This window comes from Crinia signifera, chromosome 4 (assembly GCF_055691185.1).
Source record: "Crinia signifera chromosome 4, ASM5569118v1, whole genome shotgun sequence".
NCBI lineage: Eukaryota > Metazoa > Chordata > Amphibia > Anura > Myobatrachidae > Crinia > Crinia signifera.
The window spans coordinates 169,546,395-169,570,573 of NC_139220.1; positions in this window are offsets into that span (position 1 = coordinate 169,546,395).

Consider the following 24,179-nt stretch of genomic DNA (forward strand, 5'->3'; position numbering starts at 1 on the left):
GGGGGCTACAGTCCTGTATTAGGAATATGGAAATTGATTCACAAGCAGCTGATAAATATAAACACTGTATAACTCAAGACTGCTAAATCTATTAAGAAACCTGTCACAGGTGGAGGACTGGGAGGGTTTGTGCGGTCATCAGGAACCACTCTTGGACCAGAGGTTACAGGGTTGAAACGAGCTGGTTTAATGATAGAGGGTTTCATAAATGGGATAAACAAATAAGATAACGTCTGGGGAGGAGCCTGTTAACAAGAAGAGGGATAATTTCAAATAACGTCTTTGAGGAGGGGCGTGTAAACTAAATGGGATGATCTCAAATAAAGTCTTTGAGGAAAGTCTTTGAAGGTAAACAGGAAGCAATACACTTCTTAGTACTGAGGAAGATAATGTTTCTGTTTAACTATGGATTTGATAAGCAGAATAATTGGTACTGAAGATGAATGATGTTGATGGAGAGCGGACTGGACACGGTGAAGGAATGGAGATGGCATTAAGGCTGTAGAGTCCGGTTGATGATACTGAAAGACGTGGGTAGTTGTTTTAATAATGATAAGAAGAAGAATTGATGGTGAATGAATCCAGAGCTGGGAAGGATGGAGCAAGACGTGAGAAGTGGTGGGCAGCCAGGAGGTGCCGGAGTAGAATCCAGCAGACTTTGAGCCAGCAGAACCGGATGCACGAATTGGGCTAAGCAGAAGAGGCTGCGATACTGAATGGCGATCCTGGAATCAGGATGGCGAGTGAACTGGACTTGGGACAATAGCGAGCCAGAATGAGCCAGAAGTCTACTGAATTTTTGCGCTGATTCTGGTTTGCCCAGGCAGCTCCCCTAAGTATCTGGAGGATGGCTGCCATTGGCCAGTCAGCACAGTGGGACAGGAACTACACTGACTGGCCCAATAGACATTTTTTCCCACATACAAGATGGCGGCACCGGCCTCCCAGTGCCGCCTTAGTTCCGGAATCTCTTTGTACGCCGGGACCTGCCGTGCACACAGTGCATTCCTGCTGCTGCTACCAGACTGCTGCCCGGGACCCGCCGGACACATGGACAGCTAGTGGTGGGCACAGAGGGGTGAGTAGTGAACCCGCTGTGCACCCCCGCAGCTGCTCCTGACAAAAACCCTTCCTACTCGGGGTGAGAAACTTCCTCTCATCTAACCGTATGGGGTGTGGGGTGTCCTTGTGTCCTGTTCTCTCGTAAACAGATCTCCAGCTAGTTCACTGTATTGACTCTAAATGTACTTGTATATACTGTATTAATCATATCCCCTCTTAGACGCTTCTTCTCCAATGTAAACATACCTATCCTGACTAGCCTTCCTTCATAACCCAATGGCTCTGAACCTTAAACCTTTTTAAGTTTCCTCCTTTTATCATACTTACACAAGTTAAATGCATGCCTCTTATTATCAATTTCTTCCCTTACCTTCTTATTTAGCCACACCGGTTTAAACTTAGGGCCTTATTCTAGTTCACTCTTAGAGGCAAATTCCTTCTCAAATGGACAAAACCATGTGCACTGCAGGTGGGGCAGATATAACATGTGCAGAGAGTGTTAGATTTGGGTGGGGATTTTCTTCAAAGTTAAATCTATATTGCAGTGTAAAAATAAAGCAGTCAGTATTTTCCCTGTACAGAAACAAAATAACTCACCCAAATCTAATTCTATCTGCACCTGTTACATCTGCCCCCCTCCAGTGCACATGGTTTTGTCCATCTGAGATGGAATTTGCCTCTAAGAGTGAACTAGAATAAGGCCCTTACTGCTCTTGCTTTTATTTCCCATGTAAATTAACTAATGTGTGTATTTAAAAGGCCTCACACTTTTCTTCAGTGTTATTTCCTCGTAACACTATACCCCAATTTATGCCCTGTAGGGACTGCTTAACCAAGGTTTCTGTGAGCATTCTTCAAAATGTCCGCAAAAAATGCCAGCATTGTTCACAGCAACTGTTCTTTTAGTAGAAATAAATACAAATACAGCCAAGTCATTGTTAATCGAAGTTTAGTTGAATATTGCTCTCTTCGATATTCTGGGCTTTCCTTTAGCTCTCTCAGAACTGTCAATAGATACCATGTGCATGTGCTCCCCACAATCCCCCCCTTCATGGAACACTGCAACCCTTGAGTGGGACAGTGGGACAGACCTAGAAAAATGGGACTGTCTTGCTGAATGCAGAACAAGTTGGGAAGTATGATCTAGCATTAGAGAACTTTTACAAAAGATCTATAGCTGCTGGAATAATTTGTGAGAGTGGTACAGCCTACTGATCTTGGTTCAACAATTCTAAAATATTTTTTTATTTACAAAACATGGTCCCCCATTTTTCCCAATAGATATTTTTTAAGCCTCCAAAAAATAAGGTTGCCTTTTTCAGTGTAATACTGAAGTATATTGGATGGGAAACTTGCAGAAGGCATGGGCCCAAAAGTCAATGAAAACATTCACAAAGTGTATGTATTTAGCCCCACTACACTTGTGAGAACTACAGTACAGACATATTTAGGCCTTGATATGTAAAAGTAAATGTAGGAATTAATGATTCTTGTCCAGGATAACCCTTAATGGGTGGCAGATTTGCAACTTTCTACATAATATAGGTTAAGAGGTAAATTCAACTTCTGAATAAGTATAGCTTTCATTACTGTCTAATTTCATCATATACAGAATAGGATTATTAAAACCAAAATTAAATTCAGCGTAATGTTGACATTGCCATAAGTTCAGCAAACAACACTGGAAATTTTTTTTAATTAATGTTGCATGTTGGCATAAAGCTATGTTGATTTAGCTATTTAGATTAAGAAATGTGCTATTGTTATTCAAATGAACAGAAAATGCATGTCATATAAAAGCAAAGTATGAAGCAAACCTGCAGTACTTTACCATGCTTGTGTTAGACAACTGGAATTAGAGATGCATTTCAAAACTTTTGTGTCTCTGGCACTATTTGTGCTTCTTCTTCAACTTTGTTCATATTCAGGTAAGTTCTAAATGTTTTAACAAGTTTAAGTTCTTTACTTTTTTGTCTTTCTATAGCACATCAGTTTATAATGTGGGCTTAGTGGATAATATCTGGGCTAAATGCAAGGGTGCAAGTTATTTTTCTTCATGTCATTTCATAAAGCACTCCTCTTGTACAGAAATAAATAAGCAATTCCCAAAGGATGATGTTGATAGTACTACTTCTTCTAATAATAATTATAATAATAATAATAATAATAATAATAAAATCATTGATTGAACTATCTAGAACGTATATGTGTTAGTTAGGATAATTGTGATACCATTACATATTTTGGACCTGCTTTTTTTCACAATAGTCCCATTTCAGGATTGTATTAATTCTAAAATAAGAAGAAAACAATTACATTTCTTTCCAAGCCTCCTGTTTCAGTAGCATGCATTAAAGACTACTTTTTGGTAACTGTACATGTGGGTAAGATGTCACAATAAAAATATAAGCCCCTATTCAGGGCAGGGTTAGGGTCAGTACCCCTGCCCACCCACCCCCCCACCCCCTCTATCTAGGGGCCCCTGTGGTTGGCATGTATTAAACAAAAAATATTTTTTTAGCTAAAGGTTTTGTGCATGGGAGTGGGGATAGTGCTGTAGCTTCGCCTATCTGCCAATGTGACAATGGTTAATGGTGCTGAGCATTGGGAGCCAAGGCACACTGACTGCAAAAGTGTGCAGTGCATTACTGGGAGTTGACTAAATTCCATGAGACTTTGTACAAGAGGAGGACAGGGCTCCTACAGAGTAAGGTACAAAGGGACAAACACAGGATTTTGTTGTGGTAATAAATATATATATTTACCATGAAGTACAGGCGCTCTGCGGACTTATGACAAACTTGTAAATAATGGACAAAACAGGTCTCTTAAGGCTGCTTTAGGAGACCTGTTGTGTCCATTAATTCCAAGTTTGTGATAAGTCCGTGGAGTGCCTGTACTTCATAGTATATTATTACTGTGCACCTTCAGCAAGCTGCAACCCGTGGATAACCTTGCAGTGCCTATCCCTGGACTTACTATACATATATATATATATATATATATATATAGTAAGTCCAGGGATAGGCACTCCAAGGTTATCCATCCACGGGTTGCAGCTTGCCGAAGGTGCACAGTAATAGTGGAGGACGTCCACTCAATAATATACCATATATATATATATATATATATATATATATATATATATAGAGAGAGAGAGAGAGACTCGTGAAAAACAGAATTTATACTCACACTTCTATCGAGCTCCATAGAAGTGTGAGTATAAATTCTGTTTTTCACATATATGCACTGTATGTCCTGATGACGGGCTGAGGCCCGAAACGCCGTAGACACAAATAAAGTATTTTGCACAAGCCCTGGAGTGACGCTCATCCCTGCGAGTCTCTACATTGGGTATACTTCGGTATACAGGAGCAGGCACCCAGGCAAGTTGCTGTACCCCACCACAGAGTGACAGTGAGTGCCAGCCCATTGCAACATATATATATATATATATATATATATATATATATATATATAGTCCCAAGAGAGGCCGTCACTCAGGACTTAGAGGTGGATGCCCGTGGGTACTTGCTCCGGTGCCCTCTTAGCCAGAGGGGAAGGATCCTCAGGATATGTATAGGAGGAAAAAATCAGCGGCACTCGGAGACTGAAGAAACTGGTGAATGAATCTGGAATATTTATTCCATGTGCAATAGAAAACGTTTCGGAGCTCGAGGGCTCCGTCGTCAGTTCAAAGTAAGCAAGTGCTTACTTTGAACTGACGACGGAGCCCTCGAGCTCCGAAACGTTTTCTTCAGTCTCTGAGTGCCGCTGATTTTTTCCTCCTATATATATATTATTTTTTTTTCCCAAACTGATTGGTGGCGGCACTCAGATATAAATACACATACACATGCCTGTTGATGATACCAATGTTCAATGCAGGAGCATTTTCGTCAGGACAGGCATGTGTATGCGGATTTATTTCTTAATGCCGCCACCAATCAGTTTGGTATATAGGGAGCCATTGTCAATGGAATCCCTTATAGGAGGAAGGCAACAGAGCAAGTTTCATTTGTATCAGTGAGTGCCAGAACTACAGACTGTATATATATAAACATATATATAGATATACAGTATATCTATATATATATATATCCCCCCTGCATTTACCCATTGACCAAGTTTATACTGCCTTTACTGTGTTTTGACAGTGTAATATTATCCCATGCATTTTGCGGCCAGTAATGACAAATGGGACGGGGCCCCCCTGTCTAAAGTGACCCAGGCCCCCCCAAAGGCTTAATCTGGCCCTGCCCCTATTAGCTCTCATTCCTCTCAGTAAATTATTTTGCACAAATGTATTTTTTACTTTTTACAAAGGCATACTATACATATACTAGTGAGTTACCCTGGCTCCAGACATTTACGACGATAGGCTCTTTAATCAGTGTCCTGTGAGTTTACTATGTGGAAAGATAATTGTTTTTCACATAAATAAAATAGGAACAGAAGAAAAGGGTAAAGCTGAAGTTTTTTTATCAGGAAACAGAGCATACAATACTTTTTCCTAGAGGTACCACATAATACGTTAACAATCTCTACATAGTATGAAATAACGTCCATCTTTGTATGGTTTAGGCCTTAATGGTTTAGGCAGCGTAAGCAAAGAAAGCAGACAGATGTTTGTTTTTTTACTTGTTTCACTAAAATCATCACTGTTCGGCTACATTTTGACATAGATTAATGGGTACCTATGTATTATCACGGCGCCCATCGCATCGCAGACCATAAGGCATGCGATGGTATGCCATGCCATGCGATGTTCCGCCATGTCCCCCGATGTCATACAAAGTTAAAATTGTATGGCATTGTATATGGCATACAATGCCATACAATGCGATGCGATTATAAATTGTATAAGCACCCTAATGGGGGCTTACAATGTTAAATTGACCCCCACGCCACCCCTACTATGAACGTGAACCCGAAGGGTGGCGAGCGCAGCGAGCCCGTGAGGGGCGGCGGTACGTGTCCTCCGACCTTTTCATACCCTCACTATCCACGTCGGCGTGGAGTTGATTTTATATAGTGTGGAGAGCGCAGCGAGCCACCGAGCCCGAAGCGTGGCGAGCGGACGCGGTATACATGTAAAGTAATATGCATCCCCTCGCGGGGCTCGCTGCGCTCGCCACGTTTTGGGCTTGGTGGCTCACTGCGCTCGCCACACTATATAAAATCAACTCCACGCCGACGTGGATAGTGGGGGTATGAAAAGGTCGGAGGACGCGTACAGCCGCCCCTCGCAGGCTCGCTGCGCTCGCCACGCTTCGGGTTCACGTTCATACTGGGGGTGGCGTGGGGGTGCATTTACATTGCACGCACCCATTAAAATCGCATCGCATTGCATCGCTGTGCATTGGGTGTATGGCATGCGATGCGATTAAAAATCGTGGTCTGTGATGCGATGGGCGCCGTGATAATACACAAGTACCGATTAATGTTTCATAAACTTAAACCTTCTTTGACAAATTCTCTTAAGAACTGTGAAACCCACATAAAAAATCATCCAGTGGGGACTTTATTTTGTACTATGTAGAGATAACGCAGATTAATCTACAGTGTGGTGTTTTTAAAACCATCAGGAAAGGTTTCCATAGTGTAACATGAAATAAATTAGTATCACAAGTTTAATACACTTTGAGATAATTACCACAAAATACAAAATGTTAAAAAAAAACTGAAAAGGTTAAGGATAATACAATTATAGTACAATACTGAGCAATATGTGTATCTGTGGGTTTGGGAAGTTAGGTTTTTAATTTTCCGTGTCCATTTTTTTGTCTTATATATATTAATAAAGCTGTAAATTGCATTAATGTTGTTTCAGATATAACATATAATCCATATTGAGTCATTTGACTAAATATAGTATAGTACTTTTGGTGTGAGTCTGAACCTTTTATTTAAAGCAGCAGTCATTTTACTCACCAATTCATCAGCCTGGTTTTGCCTTGTACATGATGGCTGCTTAAAAAAGTGTGCAGACTCACACCTCTGGAACTCGGAAGCTATTTAGCCCATTATCTTTGTAGGAGTCTTTTTGAGTGATTAACTGCAAAATTACAATATATAATTACTTTATTCAAGCTATATTGTTTTTTTTTTTTTTTTACCAAATGTAGTTGAAAATGAATGAACATATTTGTGGAATGACTACCATGTGTTGAACTTTTTTGTTAATATTATTATCTGTTATTTATATATATATATATATATATATATATATATATATATATATATATATATATATAGCGCACCTCATATTCCGCAGCGCTTCACAGAGAATATTTGATCATTCCCAACAGGCGCTGCCCCAGTGGAGCTTGCAATCTATATTCCTTACTAATGTACATGTACACAATACACATTCATTCTAGTGTTTGTTGGTAGCCAGTTAACCTGCCAGTATATTTTTGGATTGTGGGAGGAAACCAGAGTGCCTGGAGTAAACCCATGCAAATACGGGGAGAATATACAAACTGCGCACAGTTAGGACCATGGTGGGAATCAAACTTGTGACCTCAGTGCTGGGAGTCAGTAATGCTAACCGTTACACACTCCATGCTGCCTTAATTTATTTCTGAAAGAATAAAATAATGTGAATTGAATGGTATAACAGATCTATTATATTTGTAGCATGGGTGACATTTCTTATAAAGTACTATTAGAACAGTTTTTACTTTATTAATACAAAGGTTAAAGGAAGATAGTGTGCACAAAATGGTGCTTCTAATTTTAACAGCTGCTTATAACACCAGGGACTACTGCAGAAATCTGGCACTAAGAATAGTTGGACAACAGTATATTATGCAAACTACTGTAAATACAGGTTGAGGATTCCTTATCCGAAATGTTTGGGACCAGGAGTATTTTGGATAAGGAATTTTTCCGGATTTTGGAATATTTTTTTTTCACACTCGCCTGGTCCCCCGGCGGTTCACGGCGGTCATCAGGTTCATCTTCAGAGGTATCTCTGGTCCCAAGGATGCATTGCGTGAGTGTGCCGGTGATGTCATGATGTCACGTTACACCCAAGCAATGCATCCTTGGGACCAGGGATGCCTCTGAAGATGAACCTGATGGCCGCCGTGGATGTCAGGGGACCGCCAAGGGACACGATGAGTATAAAAAACAGTAGTGGGGAAGGCAAAATATCCCCCAAATATTATGAAATCCTACGGTTTTTGGAATATTTCAGGTTTTCGGATATCCAGATAATCTGTATCTATATTATTATGTCCTTAGTAGTCTTTAAATAGATTTGATAGATAATGTCTTGTAAAATCATGTAAGAAAAGGAGATCACAAGATCACAATAGTGTACTATTGTATGCACTGCTAGAATTTTCGAGATGTGGCATTAAAATTTAAGTGTTCAAGATGCACTAGAAGATTGCTAGTAACGAGCATGGAAAACAGGGTTTGGAATACTTTTTACCCAATAGACTGGCTTCATCCTGGTTCAGCAGATTCCCCAAAGGAATGTGTTACAGTCCTATGGTTTGATATTTTTTAAGACAATACCTGTATGCTATTTTCAAGACTATGTGGACCATGTTTAAGATGTTCCTTAGTATACCCAAAAGGCTATTTGCTTCCAGGCAGTGCCTTGATCCAGATGTCACTTTTAGCTCCAAAATAATATTAACAAACTCTCATTCATTAGTTGTTAATTATACACAAAATATAATGTAAAATCTAAAAAAAATAAAAAAGGTCTTATTAAAAACTGGAACCTATGGTAGTGTGAGTCCACAATCCTCATTGGGAGAGCTGGTTATGTAGTGAATGGCTATATGGTGGATGATCTAAGTATTCCATATTACAACCTACTGTATCTAAATGTTGTATTGAAAGTTGAATGGACTTACTAGATACCGTACAGGAGGTTAGAGTAAAAAGAAATATTTCATATATGTGTTTGTACACTCTTATTTTGGATATGCTTTTGTCACAATGTTTTTAAATGGCAGTCATTTTATGGCAAAACCAGGTTAAAACATCAGGCAGACTTTCCAGGATCTCACTATAGGACATACACACTTGCCGACTTTAAGCTGAAACTCGCTCAAAACAGCCATTTTGAGCGAGTTTCAGCTTAAAGTGTGCAAGTGTGTATAGGCCACCGATGCCAGACTAGTGATGATGCGCGCACCCGCATCATCGCTAGCAAAGTGGGCCGTCTGCTGGTTTTACCAGCACGTCTGTAGATGATGGCTCATATTTGAGCCATTATCGCCAGGTGTGTACGGCAGCCGGGCTGAAAGATCAGAGACTTTCAGCCCAGCTGACCGTCCGCCACCGCCCCCCATCGCCCCCACTCCCATTGCCCCCGCCGCCCGCCCGTCGCCCCCGCACCCCCTGTCACATACTTACCTGCCGTGTCCACGCCGCTGCTCTGCATCTCCCAGTCCCCGCCAGGTCACACACACACAGCCCCGCGGAGCGCCTTGCCCACGGCAGAACACCCCACCCCCAGCTGACTGCTCTGCTGCTCCACAGTGTGACTGTGGAGGCATATAAACCCCACTGGCCACCAATGTGTTTATATAAGCCACTGGCCACCAATGTGTTTATACAGTATAAGCCACTGGCCACCAATGTGTTTTTTTAAGCCAGTAATATATAGATTGCTGGCAAATGCCATCAATCTATATATTACTGGTACCACTGGACACCAATGTATATACAGAGGGGTAGCTAGGGTGGAGCCGGTGGAGCACATGCTCCGGGCACAGACATGTCACCTGGCACAGGAGCTCTGCCACCGGCTCCCCCGCCCTGCTCGCCTGCTCCCCAGCCGCCAGGCACCTTCTACCACCCAGCGTGTCAGTCTGACATTTACTCTTTTACAGAGCGGCCGCTTGCCGCCTCTCCTCAGTGCAGGGAGGATGGGAGCTCTCTCTAGCCTCTCCATCCCCACAGCTGTGCCTGTGTGCTCAGCTCTGATGCTGTCTGCTGCCGTTGTACCTAAGCTATCCCACTCCGGGCAGCAGCGCTGGCAGCCTGAAGTCCTGTCCCTCCCTCCCTCCTTCCGAGCAGAGCATACAGGGCAGGCACTGACACTGACCGCCTGACACAAAGGAGCCGGTCCACAGTCCTGCACTGCACTCAAATTACAGAGCCCTCCCTACTCTCATCATGCTGCTGCTACACAGAGCAAGCTGAATGTGTGTGGAGCACTTTAACTGTTTGCATCCCTTATATTAAACAGTAAGTGCTTATAAATGGTTTTGTTAAGTGTGTGCCTCCAAGTGTGTAATGGCTAATTATTGTGTGTTTCCAACAACAGCATTAGACGCTGGTTTAGGTGCTACATACAGTATGTTGTTGGTGACTGAGTACTGGTGTTATTATTTATTATGGTGTATATATATATATATATATATATATATATATATATTTTTTTTTATATATATTATACCCAGGTGCACATATACATACATATGGGGGGGGGACAAAAATGTAGGCTGACCCCTAAATTCGCCCCTGCCGCTCCCTGCTGTGCCCGGCATCAGTTGGTGGGGGAAAGGAAAAACCGGCGAGCGCTCTCAATGCGCATGCGCCGGTTTGAGATGCCGGAGGCAGGGATGCCGGTAATGAGGAGGGGGAGGTCGGAGCAGGAACACCAGGGCCGCAGGGTGACCGTGCTGGCATGGACATGGCCGCATAGCTATGCAGGGCCGGAGAGAGGGCAGCTGGACGTCTTCCCACCCACCGCCTACACCCCACCACTTCAAGATGGAGCCAGCTGCTCTCTACCTCCCCCTCTGGTAGTAGCGACTTGGGGGGGGCATTATCTGCAGTATAATGGCAGCGTGTACCAGTCCTGACCTATCTATAATATATTGACACTACTGGGTTATGGCAGGGGGGGGCGACACATGCCCTTGCAATGTATATATTACTGGCACCAACGCTATTTATAATAACCCAGGGCGGGGGGGGGCGACACATGCCAGCAATGTATATATCACTGGCACCACTGCCCACCAATGCATATTTATAATCCAGTAATATATACGGTATATATTACTGGCACCATTGCCCACCAATGTTTAATTTTTATGGCAGCAATGTATACATTGCCATGCAGGCCAGCAATGTACGAGTCCACCAAACCCCGCGCGGCGAATGAACGCCCACCAGCGCCCCCCTTGAAGTGCGGGTTCGCCCGCACAGGCTGCAAATGGATGTTTAGCATAAACATCCATTTGCATGCTGAGGGTAACCGCCCACATCTTTCGATGGTCGGCGACCATCGAAAGATGTGGAAGGTACACGCATATTAGTGACTTTTAAGTTACTTACATATGCGTGCACGCTGGCACGGATATGGGCGGGCAGCTGACATCCGGTGATGTCAGCTGCCCACCCACGCTCCTGTGTCACGGCCTCATTACCATGAGAACGCCCATTGTTCTCATGGGAACGCCCATGGAATGCTGGGCATTCTCATATGGTAATGAGGCAGTCCTCCACTCGCTGCCATGGGTGCGTGCACCCGGCGAACCGAAAGTTCACCGTGGGTGCACACACCATACTTCTGTACATGCGCAGCACCACCGAAGAAACGTGAATAACCCCCAGTATACGTTACCGCCGCCACTGGCCACCAATTTTTTTTTATGGAGGTAATGTATACACGTAACTCCCCTTGGCAACAAGCACTTTACTAAACCATGGCATCAAGCATGAAGATGCTGGCATTATAATAGCCATTGCAGTGTGTGATATAATATGTAATGGCCATCACGGTGTGTTGCATAATATTTAATGGGCATCCCAGTGTGTGGCAATATGTGTAATAGGCATTATGGTATGTAACTTAGTGGGCATCACGGTGTGACATAATGTGCAATGGCCATTGCAGTGTGTGGCATAACATGTAATGGGCATTACGATGTGTGGCAGCATGTGTAAGTGGCATTACGGTGTGCAAAATAAAAATGAAAAGGCAGGAAAGAGGTGGTCTGTGGGTGGGTGACTGTAAGGGATCTCTCAAAACAAAGGTGGTAACCCTAATTTTATTATGGCAGTAGAGTATACACTGTTGGCGCAGGTGATTGGAATTCTCCCTGCATGCACGGTTGCAAATACAATCATAGCCGTGCACATGGGCAGGATTTCCCCGGGTGGGGCGGCGTGTACCTGATCTCTGGGCTCTGAATATATGCAGCCCAGCGATCAGTGTCACACGTAGCCACGGCGGGTACAGTACTCACCCGCCTGCGTCCGCCGTCGGCTAGCGTGTGCAGGCTCCGGCTCAGGGTAGCGGGCAGCTCCAGCTCAGGGTAGCAGACAGTGGCGGCGTGGGGTAGAGACGGCAGCAGGGGAGCTCCAGTTCGACGCCCCCGTCATTGGTGGCGCCGTGAGGCCGGCGTCGCCATCTTGCTTTGGGGCAGGGAGCTGATTGGCCCAGATCTGAGGTCTCCGCCTGTTCTGCGCTGACAGCCAATGGCAGCCGCCCCCTTGAGATAAAGGGGATCTGCCTAGGCTGCTCAGCGTCAGTGCAATGAGTCTTCTGAGTCGTTCACAACTCCCAGCTGACTCCCGAATCCCGACTCTTCTCTCCTGACTCTGGTGCCTTGCTCTCTGCGTCCGGCTACCAGGGAAGTTTGACACCAATGCTGCAAATCCTACCTAGCTCTAGTACCTGCTCGTATCCTTGAGCTACCCGTCACAGCATTCCTCTGGTCTCCTTCATCCAGTGATTCACTTCCATCATCTTTCAGTCTTCCGGATCCATTTCTTCTGTCACTAATATCAGCCTCTTTCCGGATCATTATCTTCTTATATGTACTCTGGCCATTCAAGTGTACGTTCCCAGAACTGCCTGCCCTTTTCCAAGTACCGTGCTGGACTCTATTATGATTTACCCCTAACTGCCACTTAAAGAAGTATTTGAGTGAAGTTTATCATTTATGAAATCTGTTATTAAACCTGCCCGTTTCAACCCTTCTCCTTCTGGTCCGCCTCCGGCTCCTGTGCACCACACGACTTCATCCAGCCCTTTAGCCGTGACAGATCAGTTTTCAATCAGGCACCAAGAACAGAAATGCACTGAATAAAATGGCCTCTGTCCCCACCCTTGGAATTCAAACCCCCATTATGTAACTAGCCGTTTACATGAAAGATTTTCAGCAAAGTCTTTCGCCTCCTGAAAATCTCTTGCTCTTTGGGGAAAATAGCTCAGTGTGTACGCACTACTTTCAGGAAAGATATATCTATCAGAGATTTTGGCAAAGTCTTTTGAAATGAAAATCTTCTTGTGTGTATGGGCCTTATGCCTGCAAGTCTTCTGCTATTACATTTCCCCTTTCACCATCCTTACATAGTATATAAGAAAAAAGTCCCCTAAGCGTGTCCATCTGTTTGAATTCGCTAATCCCCAAAAATGCTTGTCAAATTTTTGTGTAGTTTTCACAATTGTGTAGTGCAGTTCTTGGGGAAGGTTTTGGTATATCAACCATTGGCCTATCCCATATGTGAGCCGAGCAATAATGATTTTAGCGAATTTTATCATTGATGCGTGCCACGTGCGCTAAAGTAGGGAGGAACAAGGCACCTGGCCATGTTCTCGTGCAAAGCAGGACTGGGTTGCTAGCATATAATTAATGCAGATAATCTAAACCCCTTTTTTCAAATTTCTGCTCCTCTGTTAACCAAAAGAAAAAAATCCTATTTTTTTTGCTATTAAGTACAATCATATGACATGTGACCTTTCTTTTGAGGCTAAAATTTCACCAATATGAAAATCATTAGTATTTCACATTTTTACACTTAGATGACAACACAGGTCTATTCAAAATAATTTTTATGTTAAAAATTGATGGCTTTATAGAGGAATGATGTATTCTCAAATGTCTTTGGCCCTTATTCTGATTGACGCGGACTTTACCGCATACTTACGGATCGCGTCTTTACGGCGTCTGCGCATGCGTGGAGAACGCTACGCGCATGTGCCACGCCTTGACTCGGTACCAGTTCGGCCAAATCCCGTCCAAAACTGTTCACCGCTATCAGTCGGGAAATAGGGGCGTATTATGGGCGTCATGCGGAATGACACATGGGCGTAGTTTCAAAGTGGGCAAAACGGGGCGGAAACATGGGCGGACACGGGGGAGTACACTTATGTTGGGGGGCGTACATTCGGAAACCACTCCGAATGCACGCGATCAAAAAGGCCAGAAATGTGCGGTGTCCACAAGTGTACTATTGCTTTGCGGACACCACTCGTTCATGCGGTAGGCGAACGTACGCCTAATGACTACAACCATTAACACCTGAACCCAATAGAATCTACTCCTTTACTCATTACTCACTAATAGGCCGCTTGTCAGTGCTTTAATTGAAACCATTGCTGCTTCAAGGAAACCTTAGTAATCCCCCACATATGCTGTACTTGTCCCACACTTAAAAACTGCTAACAATGGACATGACTGAATCTTAATACTATCAATACACATGTGTATTAGACATGTACTCATGAAACCACACATTTTGGGTAAAGTAAACACATTTATTTATATTCATGTCACAGTCAATGCCACTGTGATGCAATGACCATAAAATAATACATCCAAACAATAAACAACATGGCAGGAATGCAGCAAAATAAATAATAATACAAAACAAATATAATTGCACACAGATGGACTCCAGCACCTCCTATGTGCCACTGCACATGCAGCCAGTGGGAAATGAGGAGGCTGCTGGCCCTTCTACAGCAGGGCAAGCTGCACCTGACCATTCAACAGCAGGGCACCCTACACCTGGCCCTTCTGCAGCAGGCCAACCTGCAGCTGGCTCATATGCACCATCAGCAGAATCATTTGGAACACAACCGGGGACTTCACAAGATAGTACCATGGCCATCACTTCAAGTACAGCTGACAGTAATGGCAGGCAAAAGAGGGCAACAGGGGAACCACAAAGGACATATGAAGCAAGGGCTCATCTGGTTACCCTCAGCACGTGATTGGACACAAGAAGCTGACACACACAGCACAATGGAAGATTTGGGAACACATAACGGTGGAGATTAATGCAGCCACAAGTTCATTTCCGACCACGTTTGGCCTTGGTAGGCTCCTTGGCCTGTGCAGCAGCTCTTCGGGGACGGCCAGATGCTGGGGCAGGTGGAGCAGATGATGTGGAGGGGTTGGCTGGTCTACCCCTCCTGCCAGCAGGGAGTGTTGCGGGTGGTAATGCACCAGAAACGGATGACATTAGGACCCTGTTGCTGGTAACCAGCTCCACCATAAGCTCATTATGGTGGAGGAGGAGATCATTTTGGCGGGTGGCTTGCTCGGCCAGCACCTGAGCACTTGCAGCCATGGCCTGATGTGACTCAGCCATGGCCTGCATGCTCGCAGCCATGGACTGCTGGGTGCTGACCAAGCTCGCCAGGATCTCCTCGGTCCTACGCACCCGTTCTGATGCCAAGTCTCCCTGCTGGTTGATGTCCCCAAGCATCTGGGCCAAGGCGGCCAAATCGGCTTGGGCCGATGCCTGCTGCTGCACAGGCCTACCTCTGGGGCCAGGTGGCACGGACTCCTCCACCTCCTGAGCAGAGTCGTCACCAAGCGGTGGGGTGTCTGTGGGAAAAGATATACACAATTAGGAGACATTCTACGATAATTACTTGCACAAGTTTATGGCATGACCAATATTTACCTTCCAGAAAAGACGCAAACACTTCAGCTGGGGCCTCGCTATCCATCGTGCTCACCCCCCTGATCTCCTCAACTGATATACAGCTCTCGGCCATCACCTCCAGGGGGGTGAGCTCTAGCCCTGATGGCATGGGCCCGGCCCCAGATGTCTGGCTGTGTTCCCACCGCTTGGTCATCTTCCTCTTCAGGTTGGTTTTGAAGTCCTGCCACCTGCAATGTAAGTTGACATATTAATACATGTCACTCCCAATGTTAGCTGTTGCAGCCATTGCTCTGTGCTACATATTACAACATGTGATTAATGTCCCATATATAATATTACATGCAACTATGATATCAACCGTTACAATACACATTCACAATCACCCTACTCTAACTCTCAACGAAATAACATGGCAATAATGTATGTGTATCGTAACAACCTCACGGGCCATTTGCAAAATGCATCTAAGCATCAATTCAATCATTACTTGGCTATTACTGGCCACATGTATCACAAAACAACTTGCCTCTTCTTCACATGGTCCGTCTCACGAACTTGTGGCGCTACTTCATTAATCTCTGCCGTTATCTGTTCCCAAATCTTCCATCTGCGTGTGTGTGTCAGCTTCTCGGATGGACACTCTATCCAATCACGTGCTCGGGGAACCAGGATGGCCAGCTCCTGTGCTTCATATGCCTTATTTTTTTTGGGTGGTTCCGCTGTTGCACTGGCTCGCCCCTTGCCACGTCCCTGGCCACGCCCCCTGGCACCAGTCGCTGCACTTGAAGTGCTGGCCATGGTACTACCTTGTGAAGTCCCCTGTTGTGTTCCAACCAATTCTGCTGATGGTGCATATGAGCCAGCTGCAGGTTGGCCTGCTGCAGAAGGGCCAGGTGTAGGTTGCCCTGCTGTAGAATGGTCAGGTGCAGCTTGCCCTGCTGTAGAAGGGCCAGCAGCCTCCTCATTACCCACTGCCTGCATGTGCAGTGGCACATAGGTGGTGCTGGAGTCCAGCTGGTGAAAAAGTTGCTGCAGCTCTGGGTCCAGCTCTGGTTGGGATCCAGACATGTTTGCAACAACATTGTCACCTTCTAATACACCTTTATATACTGTTTGTGTATCCTGTTTGGCGGACATCAGCGGCAGCTGCGTTCCGTGCGTGAGCGTACGTCGCAGTTTTTTCGCGCCGCATACGGTGGCTGAAATTCCATTGTGTAAAACCTGGCGAAAGTTCGACATGAAATACTGGTCACCAATGCTAACATTGCATAGAATCTTCTGATACACCTGTGACTATTGCACAATACACATGCTATTTTCTAGCATGACATGACATTTGATTCATGACTACTGTGGTATTGTGGCGTTTAATTGCAAGCTAAAAGTAGCCCAATCCCTTAGATAATCCAGGCCACAAGTCATGCAATACTCATCTCTACTGTTATAGACCACACATGTGAGAGCCCTATAAATAGTGACTTGCTGCTAGAATCATTTGTCTCCAGATCTGGACTTGTCAGGGTCTAAGGTAAGCTCTTCCATGCTCCTTGTAGATATGATATCCATTAACAATGTAAGTGTATGAATGTATGCACCATTGCCTCACTGACTACAGATTGTTGGGCCAGCAAAGTGCGTGTATCATTATTGCAACATGTCACATGTTCACTATTTCACTCACAGGTCTTAAACCTGTGTGGGTTCATCTATTGCAGGACAACATGTCCCAGCAATAGATGAAATGTCTCATAGTACATGATGTCGGCAAGAAATGCTGACACCTTTATCTGTGTGTTTTGGACGGTGTGTATTGAGTTCATATTATTGTGTAATCATTAGAGAGTCAAATGGATCTGCGGGATTTCACGGGGCGGCCATCTATTGTACGTATTGAAGGCTACAAATCTATTTGTAGTGGGATATGGCCATTATGTGCATAGGTGCATCAGTATTTATGTTCATTTCTTTATAGGTTGCTGAAGCAATGATGCGCTACATGGAGAGGAGGCTAAGGGCACTTGCGGCTCTCCCCACTCGTCGCCCAAGGAGGCCAGGACGTGCTAGAATCTATCGCACACGGGTGACTCTGTTTGCTATGCCCGATGATGAGGTACTTACTAGGTACCGGTTACCGCCACATGTAATTCTGGATCTGCTCTCGTTAATTGAGAGTGATCTGGAACCTCTACACGGGATCACGACAGCAATTCCGCCTCACACACAGCTGCTGGCGGTGTTGCATTTCTGCGCCTCAGGATCATTCCAACAAGTAGTGGCAGTACTTGCTGGAATATCTCAGCCGGCCTTCTGCCGAATCCTGAGGCGTGTGACGTCGGCCATGTTCAGGCGCAAGGGGCACTTCATGGCCATGACATTTGCCACCGAGACCCTGCGCAGAAGCCAGCAGGCCTTCCATCAAATTGCTGGCTTCCCTAATGTGATAGGGGCTGTGGATGGCACCCATGTACCATTTGTGCCTCCATCTCGAAGTGAGAAGATATATAGGAACCGCAAATTGTTCCACTCACTGAACGTGATGGTGGTATGTGGCCCATCCATGGAGATTCTCGCCTTCAACTCGAAGTTTCCCGGAAGTGCCCATGACTCTCATGTCATCCGACAAACCGGGATATGGCAAAGACTACAAGAGCTGGAAGGCCGTGATGCGTGGGTTCTGGGTGACTCCGGTTACCCATGTACGCCCTGGCTACTTACGCCGTACAGCTACCCAGCACCGGGCCCACAGGAGGCATTCAATCGGGCGCATGTTGCCACCAGGCAAGTGGTGGAGCGCTCAATTGGCCTTTTAAAAGGTCGATTTAGAGTGCTCCACCGCACTGGTGGTGACTTACAATATGCGCCTGAAATGGTGTCGAGGATCGTGGGCCTGTGTATATTTTTCCACAACATTGCTGTGCGGCGTGAGATACCCTTTGATGAGTGGGAGGTACCATCTGAGCCGCAAGATCCGCCCATGCGCCCATCCTGCGCCCCTGAATGCCGGAGGGGATACCAGCTGCGGGACTCTGTGGCGCAAAGATACTTCAGGTACATGTTATCGAGTTGACAGAACACACCAATTATTGTAAAAATCACCCCTTCAAATAAGTACAGTGTGTTAGTTGTCAGTGTTACAACACGAAAATTAGCCAGCCTGCCCTCCTAATGGCAAAGAAATAGGAGATATTTATCATATGTGCTTAGTTTTGGGGGAAGTTAAATATAGGTGCTAATTATTATACCTTGTTCAAGGGATCTTATGTGTTTGTTATATCTTCATTATTGTAGTTGATACTATCCCTGATGACTGGTGAGTACATTGATTTATTCTGTAATGTGTTGGGGATTTTTTCATGTGTTGATGTCTGATTTGTTTGCAGATATATATATATATATATATATATATATATATGATATTTGAATTTATTCACATGTTTCAACATTTCAAGGAGCAGGCAGCCAGGCAGCCAGGCAGGCAGGCAGGCAGGCAGGGCTGGTGTATAATGCTGGTCTCAGGATACCTGCAAGTGTGTGTATGTGTCTTTTACACATAAATGTACGCATACACATAGTTGTATAGAGTAAGTAATGCTAACTACAGCTATGCGTTGCTAAGCTATAGCACGCGTTGCTTGGCGGAGCGAGGCGTCATTGGATTTGCTAAGTGCATACACACTGTGTTTTATATATATCAGATTTGTTCATTGCCATACATCAACACTACTGTTTTGAAGGCATGCGAATTTGTCACCATTTGTGTTGGCGCAGAGACGCTGTTCATGTAAAGATGAACAATAAAGTTATTAACACAAATAACTGTGATCAACCAATGCCACCACCTGATTGGTTGATAGATGCCATTGTCAACATGGCGGAGACACGAAGGGCAGAACCCTTCACACATGCGGAGCTGAGGGTTCTTGTCTCCGTCATGGAGACAAGGCTGGGCCGTGCGGGGCCCTTCATCACAAACCGCCATAAGCGGAGGGCGTATGCTGCGGCAGGGCGCCGTATTTACGCCCGCACTCGGGTGCGGAGGTCCCTCGGGCAGCTGGAGAGGCGGTGGTCGGACCTCCGCAGGCGCCAGCCCCAGCTGCTCCATCAAATCAGGGGCGAAATTGCTGAGTGTGAGTATTTTAGCTTTGAAATTTCGCACTTACAACATAGCATCTAGAAACAATAAAATGTGTCTCATGATAAGTGGGTGTCCATGGGTTTAAAAGTCCATAGACTGTTATGTGTGCTTCTTCCTGGTTAACATGCAGTCATGTGGCTTTTATATGTAATGCCATAGCATTGAGGATTCTGATGCATACAATGTGCCAGATCTAATATGTGTTACACATTGATAAATGGCTGGGTTGTAATGTGTGAACAAATTACTAACAATCACATAATAATTTAAATGTCACAATTTGGAATCCATTAACAGTAAGGAGCTACTTTCCTGCATCGTTTGCCATCATTATCACCCTTCCATGTATGTCTTGTTATGGATTAATACATGTGCCCCAATGACCCGACATTGACCATGATGTTTTTTTCTACCACACAGCACGAGCCCGAGCCCGACAGGCCCGTGAAGAGGCGGAGGCAGCCCGGGGCCAGGAGGAGGCCCAAGACCCAGAGGAGGAGGTGGCGGCAAGGGTGGAGGAGGAGGAAGTGGAGGAGGAGGAGATGGTGGAGGAGGTGGTGGAGGAGGAGGAGGAGGTGCGTGAGGAGGTGGTGGAGGAGGATGTGGAAGCGGAGTTGGTGGCGGAGGAGGAGGTGTTGGTGGCGGAGGAGGAGGTGGAGGAGGAGGTGGTGGTGGTGGTGGAGGAGGAGGAGGAGGAGGAGGAGGAGGTGGAGGAGGAGGTGGAGGAGGAGTTGGAGGAGGAGGTTCTTGTGGCAGAGGAGCTGGCGGAGGAGGGGGCTGAGGAGGCCACGGTTGCCCCGGAGAATTCGGATGACGAGGGGGAGGAGGCGTGCCAGGCCCCGGAGTACCAGCAGATCGGTATGTTAACATAATGCATCATTTATGAAGTAGTTGTACTGGTATTTCTTATGTAGCACTGGTGATAATAAATTTTGGGCCCATACTATTCATATAGACCCCAAAGTGGGTAGCTACAGATACAGGTACGGGTTAGATGGGGTGTCCAAGGCATCCCTTTCATCCAGGACACCTCTCAATTACACAGGTTTGTGGGATGGGTTGGAGGTCCATTTTGACTGCCACATAACCGTTGTAGTTAAACAGGATCCAGGAGTAAAGGGATGAGTGGATCATTTGTGGATTAAAATCACCTGCTGCAAGCGTAGATTATGACCCATCAAATAGTGGAATCTATATGGTTGCTGAATGTTATTTATAAACTCTAGGATGTATGCTATAAATGGAGTAGGGGCCGGCCTACCTTGGAATGGAGTCACAAGTTGCCAGTGTCCCAGGAGCCTCCTCTACCTAAACACCCCCTGTAGTTCAGATTGTTTTTTTGACCTCACAGAATTGTAGGTTGGTTTAGACAGAATTAAGATTTTGAGGATGTGTACTGTGCATTCCTGACATTTGCATAACTCCCATGCCACGAACCATCACTGAACTTAGACTGAGCAGATTGTGACAAGTTCTTATTGACGGAGGCCATGACATGCTTGTCATTGGTTAGTCATGGGTGGGTTGTGACTGAGAAGAAACAATATGACTGTTATGTCTTCTGCAGAGTAAAGGGTAGAGGCCAAAAAAGACAGTATGTAGTAAATAAGTTTGCATGTATGTATATATGTATGTGTCATATCTATTTATCTATGTGTGTCTCTATCTCTCTACATAGATATATATATATATATATATATATATATATATATATATATATACACACATGTCACCTAGCATTTGTGCCATTTATGTCACAGTATGTGAAATGTATGCATGAATAACATGACTAATTTTTGCCCCTTTGACATGCCCACAGATGACACCACACCGGCAGATGAGGGGGTGCGTGGGGCCGTCCTGCGAGCGGAGCACCACTTAAGGCTCCTTCTAGCAGACCTGCAGGACATCCGCGATCTGCTGCTTTAATTTATTATTTTATATTTTTTTTTTCTATGTTAATGTTTTTTTTCAATAAATTCTTTATGCAAGTTCACAGTTGTTGGTTTTATTTGCACTTGAAACAGTATATGTGTAGATTGTTTATAATCTTTTACACAGGGTGTAATACAAACCATTGCACTTACATTGCTGTAAGGGTTAATGTGTGCAATGCATGTGTTAGGCATGCTTGTAAGGATATATTGGCATCTAATTGATTCCAATTCCAAATAAGCTGTTTTTTATGAGGATAGGTAATTGAATAAGTGGGTCATGTGATGTATTGCAGAAGATACTTCATAGTGGGTTGTTTGGCGTAAATACTCCGCTTACGGGCGGTAGCACCGCTTGGCTCCCGTTCGGATGCGGTATTTCCGAGCATACTCTGTAATACTCTGTAATACCGTGCAGAATCGGAGTGTTTCTCCCGCACACGCATGGTTTGTATGTCGTCCGTAAACACGCCCTGTTCTTAAAGAGTCAGTCCGTCCGAATGCGGAGGACACGTGGGCGTTTCTACGGACGATGGCCGCATGCGGCAAAACACCGTGGCGTGCGGACCGCTCCGTAAGAATGCGGGAATATCCGCACCGATCAGAATAAGGGCCTTTGAGAGGATACCAGGAAAATGGTATGCTCTTTTGCTTTGGAAGCTGAATGAATTGCCCAGAATATATTTTGTGTCAGCCTAGCACACCTCAGAATCATTTAGGCAACTGCTGAATATAATTATATATAATTATATATAGGTTTTTTAACGAACCCTGCACACATACCATTTATTAGGATAATCACATTGAGGGTGTTATATGGTAAATATTGCTGAATAGTGTGCAACTTTTTTCAGAGGAGCTATAATTACCATTCCTTGGTAGAGCTCCCTCATCTGATGAACCACGACTGCCGTCTATCAGGGAGTAAGGGAACAAGTCCAATATCTACACATTTTTGGGTGCCTCACTAGTAGATAACAAGCAGAGTGTTGTTGATCTGAACCACAACCAGTCCAAAAGAAGCCATAACCCAGAGTCAGAACTGCATAAGACATTCTTTGATGGGAAAAGCCTCTCGTGGCTTCTCTCAGGCAGTCCTCACATATCCAGCTTTTGCATGGTGTATCTGCTTATCAGAGGGTCCTAGCAAGCACCATAGTGTGAGAGCTTCCAGGCAATTTAGCTGTATAAATATAAACAAAAGATAGCAAGGTTATCATGCAAAGGCGCATAATCCCATCAGTCTTTTTGCATTTTGAGCCTTTCTCAATTTGTCTCTATGTAGTATATTTCTGTGATTTCTTGATATGTTCCAACCAGCACATCTGGAATAGCATGGCTTATAACTAGTGGGGAAAGATCTACAAAGTATAATGAATTACAGTTGTAACAGTAGCTTCCTCAAGAGAGCATTACAGAGACAACTGTTCTAGCATCACTTAAGAACTGTGTACCAAGTAAAATAACATATACTAATATAACAAATTCCTCGTCAATATAGCCGATACATCAGTACTGTATGTACAATTACAAAAATTGGTGAAAGGTGATCACAGGCGGGCTCAGCCTTTCCTTTCAGCAAAACAGCATAATGCACTTTCTCCGGTATTCTACATAATGGGGGAAATTTACTAAGATGGGTGTAATATTTCAGATAGGACGTTGCTATGGGCAACCAATCATACTATATATTATCTTTTAGAAGGTGCTAAATAAATAAAAAGTAGATTTTGATTGGTTGCCCATAGCAACAACCCATGTGAAATAGAACTACCATCTTAGTAAATTTTTCCCGATTTGTCTCAGAAAATAAGACTTTCTAATTAACTTTCTTAACTAAAAAAATTAAAAAGTGAATGTTCACTGAGCTGTATTGGACTGTCTTCAAAATCTTTTCAGACTGACTCTAAGATTACAATAATCTTTACCTTCATCAATACCCATGCAATAATTATATTAATAAGAAACAGGCTTCCTTTACATTATTAAAGAAGTGTAGAAAACACGCAGTTCTGTAAAGTTGGTCACCCCGTTCAATTCTGCTGCTTAACCCTTAAACCCCAGATGCAGAGTCACATACTCTTTGTCAGTATCCTGATGCTCACAATGCCAACATAGATGCCCAAGGTTAGTATTAGGCTTATGTTAAGATTAAGCATTATAAGAGCATAGCACTTGGGAGAGGGTTAGGCTGCAGGGATGGGGGGGGGGGGGGGGGGTACGGTTAAGTTGCATGAAGGGACAGTTAGGGTTAGACTTAAGGAGGGGTCAGTTGAAGGAAGGGGTAAGCTTATAGTTAAAAATGTGGGTTTATGCTGTCAGGATTCTGATCGTCAGGATCCTGACAGCTGCTGTTTTGATACCAACCCATGTTTGTCAGC